At 39.2% G+C, this 15,618-nt stretch overlaps 1 protein-coding gene and 1 pseudogene across 3 annotated transcripts in view; one reads left to right on the top strand and one right to left on the bottom strand.

Annotated features, from left to right (window-relative positions):
• Positions 1-15,618, top strand: part of PGCKA1 (PDCD10 and GCKIII kinases associated 1) — a 79,351-nt gene that overhangs the window by 15,249 nt on the left and 48,484 nt on the right. The window lies entirely within an intron of this gene.
• LOC308501097 (large ribosomal subunit protein eL39-like) lies at positions 13,739-13,894 on the bottom strand (annotated as a pseudogene). The gene has a single exon. The product of its transcript is annotated as a large ribosomal subunit protein eL39-like (transcript).

The raw sequence follows: 15,618 nt of genomic DNA, 5'->3' as shown, positions 1-15,618 counted from the left end.
CATGGTGCTTCCCCAATTAATCCTGTCTCTGACTTGCATCTTCTCTCAGCCCTCCTCCCTCCCCCCAAAAAGCAGTCAGCTCTCTCCTCAGTAAATACACTCAACTGGTTTTTTTTGTTTTCTTTTTTTAATTAAAATACAAAGCAAATATCTCTTCCTTTGAGCCTCATTCTTCTGCTTTTTTCCACTACCCATCTTTCTCTCAGTCTTTCCTTCACTGTTTCCGTTATTAAAATATCAAGTTAAAAAGTCTTAAAGGATTCTTGAGATATTGCTGCCTTTGCATGTAATTGCCAATTTCTCCCTTCCAGTTCACTCCTAATATATAGCTATTGATGAACTTTGAAATCTTAAATGTAAATGTATGACTGTTAAAGCTAATGGTCGTATTTCATCTTTTTACCTTAGAAACTTTTTTGTTACATTTCAAGCTCCTGCCATTGAGGATTGCCTTCCTCTGAAATTCTCTCTTTCCTTTGACTTCTGTTATACAATTACATTCCTCGTTTCTGGTTTTTCTCCTTCTATGGCCAGTCCCTATTCGTCTGCCACCTACTTATCAGGTCTGATGTGTGTAGGGGGGCTGAGGGGCATGGGGGGGGGTGATGACGCAGAATCCAGTGGCAGATCCTATGAGTTGTGACAGTCATGAAGGAAGGACATACAGAACATTCACAGTGGGATTAAATGCTGACTAGATTCATTAATTCAGGTCAATTGGCAAAGCAGCCTACGTGGGAGGTGAAGAATCAAAGAGAACTTGAGAATTAGGTAACTAGTCATTTGAATCCTGGGGACAGAGGTGAGAAGACTGAACCCTCTGTCAGGTTTGGGTTCCATCTTAAAGCAAATTCCTTACAAGATAGTGTTTTAACCCTGGAAAGTTTAGAATGAAGTATAAATACGATGTACTAAATAAAATCCAAAGTATTTGTATTTTTAGATAAGTTTGTGGAAATACCTGTATTTAATATTTTAAATGCAGACGATATTCACAATGTTTAAGATAATTTGTTAATTAACATGATTTAGCCTTGTGATTCCCCTTTAAAATACATCATTAGATGATTGATTTAGACTTTGGATCTTTAAGTTGAAACTTTTGAGGTAATTTTGCCATGTTTTATACTAGATTGAAATGTTTACGAGAAGTGAAGCTTCACCTTATTTATGAGTATAATTTATTAGTTTTATAAAATGGCTTCAGTACTGGGGAAAGGTTTGTTTATTGGTTAGAAAACTGAAATACTTAAAAAGAAAATCTAATCTATTACATTTGTAAGTGCTTAAACTGTCTTTTACTTGAATTAACCAAGTTGAAAAATCACTCTTACAAGGATTGACAAGATTTGGAGAATTTTAAATAGAGTATAAGATTTGTAGTTGATCCCAACTCATGGGAAAACTACAATTTTGGACTGTAGTTTAACTTATTTAGTAAATTAAATATTAATCAAATACCCAAATCACTGCACGTTTGTCTTTTGGGTCCCTCAGGGATACTCCAAAGTCCCTGTTGCCATTTCCTTCTCCCGGTTATTGATGCGCCCCCGGGCTTCGTCCTAACCCCCACCCAGTTCTGCCCACTCGTCTGGCTCCCTGACCCACCTCTGACGTGTCACAGTGCGTGCACCACCACAGCTAATATACACATGACACCAAACACATGCATCCGCCCGCTCTCCCCACACTGCTACAGAGCCATTGAAAGCAGCTTCCTGCAGGGCAGATGTACTGGTATCCCCCTGACGCCTCTAAATTTAACCACCGGGAACCCATCACCGCCCTACCCCACCCCCACTGCTTTCCTCTCCCTCCTATTACTATCTCAGCTGATGACATCATCTGGTTTCCCTGGCCCTCGAGGGCCACGACTACTGTGGCTTGGGCATCTTTGACCCTACAGTGCCCACTACCTGACAACAGTAAGTACTAAAACACTCAATCAGTGACTACAAAGGCCAAATAAAATATAGAATGACATGAATACATATTTGGGGATGAGCGGAAGGGAAAGGCCCCATATCATGTTGGTATTGGTTACAATCTCTTTGTCAGGAGAGCAGGAATAGCTGACATTTACTGAGCACCAATGTGCCAGGCATTCTAAGTGGTTTATACACATTGCGTAGCTTAAAGGGGTGGGCTCAGAGAGGTTAAGCATGCCGTTCAAGATGACAAAGCTAGTCAGTGACAGTGCTGGAACTCAGTCAAGGTCTGTGTGACTCCAGAACCCACCTCTTAGCCAGCGACTGCTCTTCAGTCTTACCCACCTCACCTCGCAGTAGCTGCTGTCATGTTCGTTTATAGGTTAGATTTCCTCTGGCTGATTTTTATGCAGTGGTGTTAGTGCTGTGACTGTGAAAATCAAGTGATACTTAGAAACTCACAAATTAGTTTATCAGCATTTAGTAGACATTTTTTTCATTTCCTGATAAAAGACCTCCCTTCACCTTTTAGACAGATCAGAATACCTAGGCTTAATGATTTCAAAGACCAACGCTGACACTTATTGAAGATGCGTTAACAGAATCAGCTCTCCTGACTTCTCTGCTTGACCTGATGCTGGTTGAGGAAAAACACCTTCTCGATCTTTTTACTGCCAGACCAAGAAAGATGCGTCTTGGTCAAACTGGGCACAAAACGGTGGATTTAAAGGACACGCAGTCACAAGAGTGCTTTTTAAGAAATAAAATTGAGAAATCATCCTTCTCATATTTCCTCCTTCCCGCTCTTTTATACAATTCATAGAAACAATGCTCCTTTTTTCCTCTGAGCACTTGAACCCCAGCAGAACATTAATGAGTGGTAAAACTGGACCTGCTATCTTACCTCATCCACCCCACCCACAGTCCCACCCCTTCACCCCTACGGAGGATAAACCCTTTAAATACAGGCTGCCAAGTACAAGCTAAAGATTTGTGATAACAGGGATCCTTTGCTCAAAATAAACATTTTAAAATAATGAGCATTCTAGGCTATATTATCCAGCCCTAGTTAATTCTGTCCCAGACAAAAGTAGAATGCTGTATTTGTGAAGATTCTTGAAGTTGGGGGAACTTCGGTGTAGTTTCTCTTCAAGGAATTATATATAAAAATACACCACCCACAGCTCTATTTATGAATTAGTTTGGAAGATCAGTTTCCTTGAACTCTTCTATTTAATGGAGTCACATATACAAGTTTGAAAATTGGGAAGAGCCTAGATAGAGATATAATAATTATATACGTAGCACCACAGAATAGATTTCCAGAAAGGGGTTGCAGTGAGCAGGACCTTTTTACTAACAGTGTTTAACTAGAGCATGAGGAATTTTAATTTCCAGAATTGCTTGTAATTGTGGCCAAAATTCAAACTAAGTTTTATTATTGGAAGATAATGTTTCCTCAACTACAAGGAGTAAAAGGAACTATTTTACATAAGGTGGGAAATAACCACAAAACTGAAATAATCTATCTGGTTGCATTCAGAGAATGTCGTAATTCAAGAGAAACTAGACTTGTTCTTTCAAGTGCCCAGACCAAAAGGTAAAGGTAAATAGCACATGTTTCAATGCTATTTATCACCATAACCCAAGGATAATTGATGTTCTCATTTTCCAGGTGGGGTAAGGGGCGCTTAATCTCAGGTCTTCCTTTAAATTGCTCTGTGGCCACAGAAATCACCTCCCTATTCCTTAATTTCTCAGTAGATACCAAGTTGCTTTTTGCTTTGTAAAATTGGAATCATAATTGTGCTGACACATAGATGGGATTGTTGTCGGCCTAAAAGCTAGGAATCAAATCATGCATGTGAAGAAATTTTGTATGTTACTTTGTAGAACTTCTGTAAGCAGGAAACAATTCTGAAAGACACACTACTTCATGATAGCCACCCATAAGAATGGCCATACTCAAAAAGATGGGCACTAAGAAGTGGTGGTGAGGTGTAGAGAAGTTGGAACCCTCTGACACTGCTGGTGGGAATGTAAAATGGTGCACACACTTTGGACAACAGTCTGAGAGTTCCTTAAAAGGTTAAGGTTAGAATTACGGTATTATTCAGCAGTCCCACTCCTAGAGAAATTCTACTCCAAGAAAAATAAAAACATGTTCACACAAAAACTTCGCACATGAATGTTCATAGCAGCATTATTGCTAATAGCCAAAAAGTGGAAACAACCCAAATATCCACTGACTGGTGAATGGACAAATAAAATGTGATACATCCACAAGTAGACTATTATGTAGCCATAGAAAGGAACGAAGTACTGATACCTATTACAACATGGATGAACCTTGAAAATATCATGCTATGTAAAAGAAGCCAGGCAGAAAAGGCCACCTAAGATTCCATTTATATGAAAGGTCCAGAATGGACAAATACAGAGACAGAACGTAAGTTGGTGATTGCCTAGAGCTGTGGGGGTCAGGGAGGTGGGGCAGATTTGGAAGTTTGTGGCTAAAGGATACAGGATTTCTTTTGGGGGGTGATGAAAATGTTCTGAAATTAATTGTGGTGCTGGTTGCACAACTCTGTGAACATACTAAACACCACTGAATTGTGTACTTTAAGGGGGTGAATGATAAAGTATGTGAATTATATCTCAATGAAACTGTTAAAAAAATAAAAAAGAGGCAGACTTCTAAGTGAGTTCGGTAACCTTTTAAGCTTAAGACTTTTTAGACAAGAGGCCCGTAGACGTCTGTTTATTACCCCATCGCGGATGGGTTTTTGACTTGTCCGTAGCTTTTGAGAGCCCAGAGCAGTAGTTTTCCCTTGTATAAAAAGAAGCTTCAACTCTGATCTTTGTTTAATAGTTTTATTGGGATTTTTTCCTGATTGCAAATTAATATGAGGTTGGTGCAAAAGTAATTGTGGTTTAAAAAGTTAAACATAATTGCAAAAACCGCAATTTCTTTTGCACCAACCTAATATATACACATTGAGGAAAACTCAGAGAAGTGTGCTTTCAATGCATAAATTATAGAACACAAGCAATCCTGTGACTCAGCACAATGTCCCTTCCGGACTCCTTTTCAGGTGGGAAAATCTAATCTAAAACTTAGGTTTTAGAGACTCAAGTTCTCACGCCAAGTACGTACGTGAACTACGTTTTAATAGAACCATCTCTAAAATGATCCCTTGGACCTGACAATCTCATCTTTCTAAAGATGGATCCCAGTCTAGTACAGGTTAGATAAGAGGCAGTCACAGTTTGTGTGAATTTAATAACACAGCCCCACTAACTTTGCACTGCCATTAGTGGTCTCTCTCACCCCACCCCACCATGTACACAGTATTTTTCTCCCTTTTATTATTTATGCCAGGTTGTAATATTATTATTTACCTGGTTCCGATTTCTCTAAGGCTGTATGGGGACCTCTGGAAATAATGGGTTATGAGGAAAACGCTGCCTGGGTCTCTAGGCCGGAGAATCACACTCTCCCCTGGGAGACTTCTTCACGTGGGGCTGGCTTAATACATCAGATGAATATAGTGCCTATTCTTTGTTAGGCAACAAAAAAAGATTAACTCTTTGGCTTAAAGTCCACCACACTAAGGCTGGCTCTAAGAGCAACAAGAACATCCCCCAGCTCCAGACTGTCCTTCAGTAAAAAAAACTGAAAACATTGGAAATAGTGCTTTGATAAGGAACCAGATCTCTTACAGTTTGTTCATAAAAGAAATATTTATAATTCACCTTATAAAATTATTTTCCTGAGTTGGTCTCAAGGAAATGAGTTGATAATTAATGTGAGCTACTTTCCACAGGGAATCCATTTCTATGAAGAAACATAACTAGAAACAATCTCATCTTAACTCTCTCAGCACTTCCTGCCTCCCTTTCACTCAACCCCTATCTGTTGTTTGTATTGCTGGTTATTATTTCATGTGAAAGTGTTATTTTCTAAAATGGTTATAAATTGTTTTACTGTGTCCCATAAACATCTTTCTGTCTCCCACAGTGCCTTAGTTAAGGCTGAGCTCTATATATTTCTTAGTTAATTATTTGCCAGTAAGCATGGCTAGCCTTCCTGAAGTATGGGCATTTGTGATCTAATTATGTAGCCTTCTATCTCCCTAAAGGGACGATCAGAATTACTGTCCACAGGAAAACAGAAAAGAGTAACTTTGGGGGAGCAAAATCAAAACATTAAAAATGTGGCTGTTCATTATACTAGTCTTTCAAGTCGTTGAAAAGTTTGAAAATTTTCAAAATTAAAAGTTAAAAAGAAACAGTTGAACATCCACATACATCTCCAGAATATCATGTCCTTTCCTTATTCAGCTTCTCAAATGGGTTATTTATTTCAAAAGATGTGAAGTTACAGCAAATCACTGCAAGACCTTTCTCCTTTAACCCTGCTCATTTTCTTTCCTTGTAAAATTTTTTTACATTATGTTTCAGATGTGTCTTCCCCAAACCTTAATCAATACATTAACTGGGTATTTCCTAAAAGACATTCTACAAACTCGGCGTTTTCCGCCTAGAAGAAGGAGGTTCAGGTATTAACCAAATATTAATAATCACACAAATGTAAACTTGCACTGGTGACCAGTGCACTGTGAATCAGTAGTGGAGGAATTTGACCCAATAAGGGAAGTACTCTGGGGACGAGTTATCCAGGGGGAGTTAACCAGGAAGAAGGTGAGCGTGAGCAGAGGCTTTTGGTGGGCAGGAACCAAGCAATGTGGGGCCGAAAGGAGACCCGTAAGATGGAACCCAGAGAGGACGATGGTTCAAGAGAAGTTTGAAGAAGTGGAACAAATTTTGTCTTCTCGTCGTAGGAGCAATGGGAAGCTACTGACTGAACTGTCTTTAAAATTAGGGAGTTGGCATAATCCAACCTGTACTTGCAAAAGATTCCTCCGGCTGTGCTGTGGAGAACTGATTGCAGAGCACCCGGCAGGCGTGGGGAGACCCGTCAGTAAGGTTTTGCAGGTCCTGTCGTCCACGTTTGAATGGCAGCTTGGTAGAGAGACGTGAACTAATGCAGGAAATATTTAGAAAATGAAACTGTCAGGCGATGTTGGCATAGTCCAGGTTTCAGTGAGAGTTCAGATAGAAGGAAACTAGTTCAAAAACTATTTCGGGGACGAAGTCAGCAGGCGATGGTTTGGAAATGAAAAGTGAGGGCAAGAACGGTGTCAAAGAAGACATCCAGGTAATTGCATCCTGTTAGGTTGCGGTTTTCACAGTTAGTTTTAACCGTTTAAACCGCAGTTACTTTTGCACCAACCCAATAATACTATGTGCAGCAGCACCTTAAAGCTTCTGAGAAGTTCTATAGCAAAGAAACCTGACTATACTCCAGCATTTCCCCAACCGCTTGAGCCCAGAATTCCCCTTTTCTTTTACCGGTATCAGTTACTTACTTCCTGGGGACATCCTTCAGACAGCTAGGAGTTAGGCTAAGTGGGCTTTTATTTTAAACTATTCCAAGTATTCTTCACATATATTTTTTTAAATAAAACCCCTGTTTTAGACTGCTAGGGCTGCCATAACAAATTACTACGGACTGGGGGGCTTAAGCGACAGAAATGCATTGTCTCGCGTTTCTAGAGGCCAGAAGTCTGAGATCCCGTCAGCAGGGCTGGTTTGTCCTGAGGCCTCTCCTTAGCCTGCACGTGGCCACCTCTGGCAGTCTCTTCACATGGTCATCCCTTGGTCTGAGCGTTGCCTGCGTGTCCTGATCTCTCTAATAAGGACACCAGTCAGATTGGGTCAGGGCCCGTCTAAGGGCCTCACTTTACCTGAATTACCTCTTTAAAAGTCCTCTCTCCCAATACAGTCACATTCTGAGGTACTGAGGGTTACATCTTCAACATACAAATTTTGGGGGGACACAGTTCAGCCCAAAACAAGCCCAGATGCATAAACTTGCTCTTCTAGAACCGGTGCCACCATTGAGCACCCACTACCTACACCACATCCAAAGTCGGGTGGTCCTGTGTCATGAAGAGTCAGCCTAAAATGTCCCCGTCGTCAGCACTGTCCATGGCGAAGTCCCGATACGCACTGTGGAAAGGTTTTTATGACTTATGCAGATGTTTTATTAGTAACCCTATAAAACACCAACAAAGGATAAGAAAAATGCCGCAAACAGTATCCTCTGATCAACCCCATACACATATATTAAAGACGAGAGGTTAGTGGAGGAGGGAGAGTGTATCTGGATTTTTCTTCTAAGCCAGTAGGACCAGCCTTTCACCTGGAAGCAGCAGAGCACCTAAGCCCCGGTGAACCAACATCCATGTAATCAGGGCTCTTCCCTGTGGGGTGCGAGGCAAGCAGTCTGTGAGATACATGGAAACTAAAGTTCAATCCTTACTTCACTCTCTGCTCACAAAGCAATTCGTTCAACTTTTTCTTATCCTGGGAGAATGGCTAAGATTATGTTGATGGATCATTCTATTGTTAAAACAAACCAAAACACTGCCTATAAGACTCACTTATTCCATACGATCAAACTGGGAAAGTAGTAAGGTGTTCAAAACAGTATGGGTACATTGAATCAGCAGCTCATAAAACCCACCCAAGAAGGAAATATTTTATTGTTATTTTGCACACTATTTTGTATTCCATATTCTCCACCAAAGACACCTGCAGTTTTCCCAGTTTCAGCCAAGCTTTTAAATGTCATCATGTCATCTTTATTGGAATTAAGTCTCAAATGAATCACAAACCAATAAAAACTGCCTGCTTATTTGCTGATTATATATAATTTATGTTAAGGAAGGAGCCAGGATTTCTTTTTCTCCTCAATCCTATTAAGTCTCAAAGTCTGTTTGCTTTTTGGAATCTGGATACCATGAATTGAGTCCTTTTCCAACATGACATACAGAAGAGGCTTAATTGAAGGTCAGTCAGCTGCTTCCTGAGAAGAGATTGACTTTGCTTTACAAAAAAACACTATTCTCTCCCTAATAACAGCACAGCAGGGGGTGGGAGTGGGGTATCTATAAAAATAGAAGGAACTGACCAGATCTCCCTGAAGTTGTCCAGTGTGGGGCCCCTATGGCTAATTTGTTCTGATACATCCGCCGATGCACAGTACTAGTAGGAGCTGCTTCATGAATCAGGTTTGAATTTATGGCCTCTATCCGTACCTCAGAAAAAAGTTAATCAGAGACTGATAGGTCTTTGTTCAAGGCTAGCTTACTGGATTTGGTGTGTGTGTGTTTTTTCTAGTAGATATTTACATAACTCATATATTGTTTCTAGTGCTGCCACAGTTGCCACAGTGCTCCTGAGATGGCTTTAGTTCAAATCCGGCTTCTGCCACTTTCCCAGCTTGGCACTTTATCGGTCGAAGTGGAAGTTCAGAGCCTCTGACTCCTCGTTTTAGGTGAAGATATTTTATCCCTGCTCTCGTCACATGTGTGGCTCTGCAGGTATCAGGAGCCGTGGCGACTAGGCAGCCGGTAATTACACTGTTTATTTACTAGTTTCACACAAAACCAAACCAATCCCAGGCACGCCACCAAGCAACCTTTAAGGAAATATATTCCCAAAAGCTTCACTGAAACCATTTATTTATTGACACTCAGACATTAATCATTCTTCTGAGCAAGAAACACTTAGCCCAAACAAGGAAAAACCCAGCCTTTCAAACACCTGACCTTTTGTCAAAGGTTTATTGAGAAAGAAAAGCCACAGAAGATCTGGAGGTGCCAAATCCAGGCAGCCTTTGTCACACCCCATTGCCAGGTGACAGTATCATATGGCATCGGATATGAGCTTAAGAAAAAAAAGAACAGGAACCAGGTTCTCCCTCTATAGAAACTGGATTAAAGTTACTGTTCCTTTTTATGGCTTATAGTATGTTATCTTATTTCTTAAATGTTGCTTCTCTCAGTTCAGCTACTACCCCCAAACATACACACAACACACACCGTCCTATACCGTCATAACCTATTTGAATAATGCATTTTGCTAACAGACATTATCTGTGACAACGTCTGTCACAAACATTATCTTCCTCTTAGACATGTGTTTGTTCTAGTTCCTTGCCATCTGGTCGTTCTGAAGACATGACTCAACCTAGAGCTTTTTGTTAAACAAGAAAGAAAGCTGTTAATTTCTAGGTGAGGATAATAATGTGTAAAGTAATTAGCGTAGTGCTGAGGACAGCCCCAGTGATCCAGAGATGGTGGTGGCACACTGGTACTCATTGATAGTTGGTATTATCAGAATGAAGATGGTATGTGTGACATTTTAAGATCCATTTGTTAAAATCGGGCAAGAACCATATGAAATGCTTTGCTTAACAGTAGCTTTGCCCAAAGGTTAATGAAATCTTTCAAAAAGGCAAAAAGACATTCCTACATACCCTCACACTTTTTAGTATAAAATGTTTTTAAGCTACCGAGAGGTTGAAAGAATTGCACACATGAACCACACTCACCATCTAGAATCCACAGTTAACATTTTGTATCTTTATCACATGTCTAACCACCTCGCTATCCATCAAACCATCTTTTTTTTAACTGCATCTCAGAGTACGTTGAAGATTTCAGTACATTTCAAACATTTCAGCATGTATTTTGTTAACTATGAGTTGTTTTTACTTACTGTTCTCTTCTTCCTCTCCTTTTCCCCCATCACCCCTCCCCTTCCTCTGGTATAATTTACATACAGTGAAATGCACAAATCTAAGGGTATAATTAGGTGAGTTTTGGCAACTACATAAAACTGAATAACCCAACTCCCCATCAAGGTATATAAAGAACATTATCACCCCGGGAAAATCCCCATGCCCTTTTGCAATCAATTCTTGTTGCTATCCCCACGGTTTCAGTCACTATTCTGATTTTTTTTTTAAACCATAAATTAATTTAGCCTGTTCAGAACTTCATACAAATGAATCATACAGTCTGTCAGTTTGCTCTCTTTTGTGTAAGGCTTCTTTGACTCAGCATGTTTTTGAGTTTCATCCATGTTGTTTTAAATGCCAATAGTTCATTCCTTTTTATTGCTCAGTAGTGTTTCCTTGTAAGACTATACCACAGCGTATTATACTGTTAACGAAGACTTGGGTTATTTCCAATTTGAGCCTCTTATAAGTAAAGCTGCTATAAACACTCTTGGGCGAACCTTTATGTGGATACATATTTTCATTTCTGTTGGGTAAATATCTAGGAATTAGATTGCTGGGTCATAGGGTTGCTCCATATCCTTCGTATTCATGCTTGCCGGGCTCAGATTTTCTTGGAGCAGTAAACCCCCAAATCCGTTCAAGTTCAGAATATATTTTTCCCCATACAATAGCAGAACAAGGGGCAATAACAGTTATTTTTAGGTTCTAAATGTCCTAATGATGTTTCTGCTTGAAGACAGTGTATTTCTCAACCAGTATGTTAAGATATGTTGGTGTAGGGATTGGTGGGGAAAACAGCACTTTGGATATTGTAGGTAACTCCAGCTTACCTCATTTGTAAAGCAGCCCCTGCTGCAAAAAATTGATGATAGACTGTCCATCATTTGGCTATTTTTCACACTGTATGTTGAACAGAATAGAAACAAATTGAGACCTTCTTCTGTTATCCGTGGGCTACTCAAGCGTTGGTAATGTCAGCTGGTCCCTCAACATCGCTCAACTACCTTTTCTTTTGTCACTTCTCTCTGCCATCCTCTGTTGCATCCATTTCAAATTCCCTTTCCTCTAATCAGGTCTCAGAGATAGTCACCTTCTACCCCTTACTCTTAGTACTACTTCACAGTAGTGGTTCTCAACCAGGGTCACTTTGACACCCCGAGGTGACAATGTCTTTGATTGTCAGGAAGAGTGCTACTAGCCGACCATGGATCCAGGCTGCTGAACATTCTACAATGCAGAAATAGTCTCCCACCAGAAAGTTATCCATTCAAAAATGTCTGGAGTGCCAAAGTTTAGAAACCCTGCTTTACAGGGAAAATAGAAGACATTAAAACAGGCTTCTTAACAGGTATTATGCTTTATCAGTCTGTTGAACCCTATGGAGCCCTTCTCAGAATATTTGTAAATGCATAAAATAGCATACATAGAATTACAAAAGGAAAAGAGTACTTTTTAAAAATTGTGGTATAGTAACATGTGCTCGTTTATAAATTTATTATAGAACAAAATCCAGCAGGAGTCTAATAATTACCATCGTTAACACATAAACAGTATTTTGAGGTCTACAACAACTCCAAGATATGAAAATACCTGTGATTTCCATTAAGGCAAAGTCACAGAAACTGCAAATGATGCTATAGTTTGATGCCTACATTCAGAACGGAAGAAAATACTAAATTTTAATGAGAGGTTAGTGAAGAAGGAGATGTGACTTTTTCTCATTTAAGTTCACAGATGCTCTGAATTCTGTCTAGGAACCCCTTTGTCTCTGCACACCCCAGTTTAAAATTTTCTGGATTTGAGGAGATTGTCATCACCAAAAGAACTAATTTATCTATACCTACACTCATCCTTTCTTCCTTCTCTCCTGATTCAAGAATAGATGTCCCCCTCTGTCAGAATTCACTTGCAGAAAACAGAAATTACATTAGCTATTGCAAACAAAATGAAATGTGACGCATAGAATTCAATTTTTACAATATCCTTGGAAAGGTTAGAGTAGCAAGTAAGTTTGATAACACCAGGAAATGGATCCTCCCAGAGCACTGGCTCCTCTTCCACAACCAGAAAGGAGGGGGATTTGGGAATGATCCTTGGAACTCTTGACTCCAGGAACACTGCCTTAGCTGTGGTGAGCTGGTGAGCTGCTGCAAGTGATGGCCCTGGAGTCGCACCATGCCTAATGGATCGGCATCGACAGAAAAAAACACGCCCCTCATTCTGCCTCTTGCCGTCCACAAAGTATCTGGACACTAAGACACAGCTAAAGAAAAACCCAGTCCCCATGGGGCCTGCCAGCAGAAAAAGCAGAAGTCGCCGAATACAACCTCTGCCTCATTTCCTGCCACATTTCTCATCTTGCATAGGATTGTCTGAATCAAACTCTGCAGGAGAGTCTGGGACATCTGTTTTGCTTTCTAGTCTCTGCAGAACAGGAAGACACATAAAATGAAGACCCTGTCCTCAAGTCCACCTTATTCCTCACCCGTCTCTAAGTTTCATTAATTCTGCATTGTTCTCTCCTGCCTGCTAATAGACCTCGCCCAAGTGATATCCTGTCTCTTTCCTAGCTTCAGCTCTTCACCTTTTTCCAACTGTCTCCTGTCAACATATCCCAACAACTTGAAAACTCGCCCAATTTAAGCAAACCTCCCTTTAATCCTACCTCCTCCTTTCTCACTCTCAGCTTCCATTCACAGTTTTCTTCTGAGGGTTAATATGCTTAGCATTTCCACTTTCTCACCTTCTCCTGCTGGTTAACTCATAACAATCTAGCTTCTGGAGTCACTTCACCAAAACTGTGAATTACCTCCTTGGTGCTATCTCTAAGAGGCATGTACAGTCCTTTTCTAACTGTACCCCTGAGTCATTTAACACTGATTGGCCAGTCCTTATTCTCCTCTCTCTCTCTCTCTCTCTCTCTCTCTCTCTCTCTCTCTCTCTCTCTCTCTCTCTCTCTCTCTCTCTCAAATAAAAGGTGTCACATTACTGAGCCAACCTACTAGTACAGAAGCATAAAAACAAAGAGAAAAATTATTTTCCCAATAAGACTTGTTCAACTATCCAGATAATGGTGATGTTTTCAGCTTGATGTGGGAAGATGCTAAGGACTTTGATAAAATATAAATGTAGTGCCATCTCAAAGTGTGATTCCTTATAGACCCAGCTTGGTTCTTCTCCAATGTCTCTTTTTCGAGTTGTATCTGATTTTATTACCAGTTTTCATCCAAATCCATGACAGAATAGGACAATTCTGCTTTTGTTTCTTGGCCAGAAATCACTTGATCCTGAAAGTGTTGTGAAAAGACATAGCAAAGGATGGAGTCAACCCTCTTTATTCTTTTCCCTACTTCCTCTGGCTGCAATTTATGAATCTCTTTTGTAGTCTTTTGTTTGTTTGCTTATTTGCTTGTTTTTAATATTAAGCAGTGTTCTTCGGAATTCAGTCTTTTCTTTCTTTATCACTGTATACTTAGTGTCTCTGTTTTCTTATGAATCTCATGGTCCTATTTATTGGCTATATTATTGGTGACTCTGAAGTCCTTATATTGAGCCCAAATCTCTCTCGTAAGTTTCTGGCTGATATATTCATCTGCCAACTGAACAACTCCCTTTGAATGCCCTCAAGTACCTTAAATACAGAATGTACCAAAGTGAAATCTTTTCCTCATCCTCACACCTGCCACCTCCTTATTCCTATTACCCAGAGATGGGTAACCATTCATCCCTATTTGCCCAAGATGCTTCCAGTTGATACCTGTTTTCTTTGCATGAAAACTTCATCTGCGTACCACTTTATGTAAATGTGCTTTTTAAAGAGGAGGATAAATAGAATTTTTTTTTCTCACAAGGAGAATTTTTAAAATACAACATATACTTTGCAACATGCTAGAGAAAATTGAAGCAAAAATTAAAAACAAAAGTCTGAAAATAAAGAAAATAACCAGGAGGCATTAAGAAAATGGTGGGCATCCCAGTTTCGAGTACCCCCTCTCATGAGAGAGCTGTACTTTTGCTTTAATAAAAATCTCTGCTCCTCTACCTCTAAGAAAAAGAAAAAGAAAATGGTAAAATAAGACAACAGAAGAGAGATTCAGCACATAATTTAAATGTAAATAGTTTAAACCTCTCTAAATTAAACATCAGATACAGAAGGTTGGGTCAGAAAAGAAATAAAGTTAATTGATGTTCACCCAGAATAATGTGACACAGAAAATAAACAATCAAAAGAGAGTCAAAGATAAGCAAACAAATGCAACAGAGAAAACTCAGGGGTTGATTATTAATAGCAGAAAAAATACATTTAAAGAGAAAAAATAAATACAGTACTTCAATTTTTGATCAAGAGTATAGTTTCCAACAAAAATTAAAATTATGATTTTTGTATATGTCAGATAACTCAGGCACAGATATAAGAAGAAAAAAAGGTAATAAAGAAGAAATTAAAAAAGGACAAATGTGGAGGGAGAATTTCACACAAGTCTCCCGGTATTCCAGGATATTCCCTGAATCTGTAGAATAAACATGTTTTTCTTTTTTTAAATTAATAGTTCTTTCCAAAATGTGCTTTAGAATAATATTCCTGTCCAGCATCATACGATACATACTATCTTTAGATAACAAATCGACTATGGAGAGAGGCTGCCAATAATACATTTCATGGTTAAAAAAAAAAAATCTGGCCCATTTTGGACAAAAATCATAAGCTCATCCTACTACCTATCCCAAGATGACGTTTGTTTGCATTTGGGTGCATTACTTTTGATTATATATGTGGTGATTTGATTATGCTAAAATTGAAACTACATTTTATATACATTCCCTTTTTTTTTTTCATTTGGTCTCATAGCCTGTTTTTTTTTTTCTTTCCTCACTCATACGTGTTGTTTTACCCTTTTCCAATTTATGGATATATCATAGTTAAATATATTTTTATTTTTGGACACTAAAATTGTTTACATTGATCTACACTATTAAAAACAACTAAGTGGAACACCCTTTAAAATTGGTTAGACTTCAAGAACAGGAATTTTT

The sequence above is a fragment of the Rhinolophus hipposideros genome, assembly GCF_964194185.1.
Source record: "Rhinolophus hipposideros genome assembly, chromosome: 1".
Lineage (NCBI taxonomy): Eukaryota > Metazoa > Chordata > Mammalia > Chiroptera > Rhinolophidae > Rhinolophus > Rhinolophus hipposideros.
This window is presented reverse-complemented; position numbering and strand designations above follow the sequence as displayed.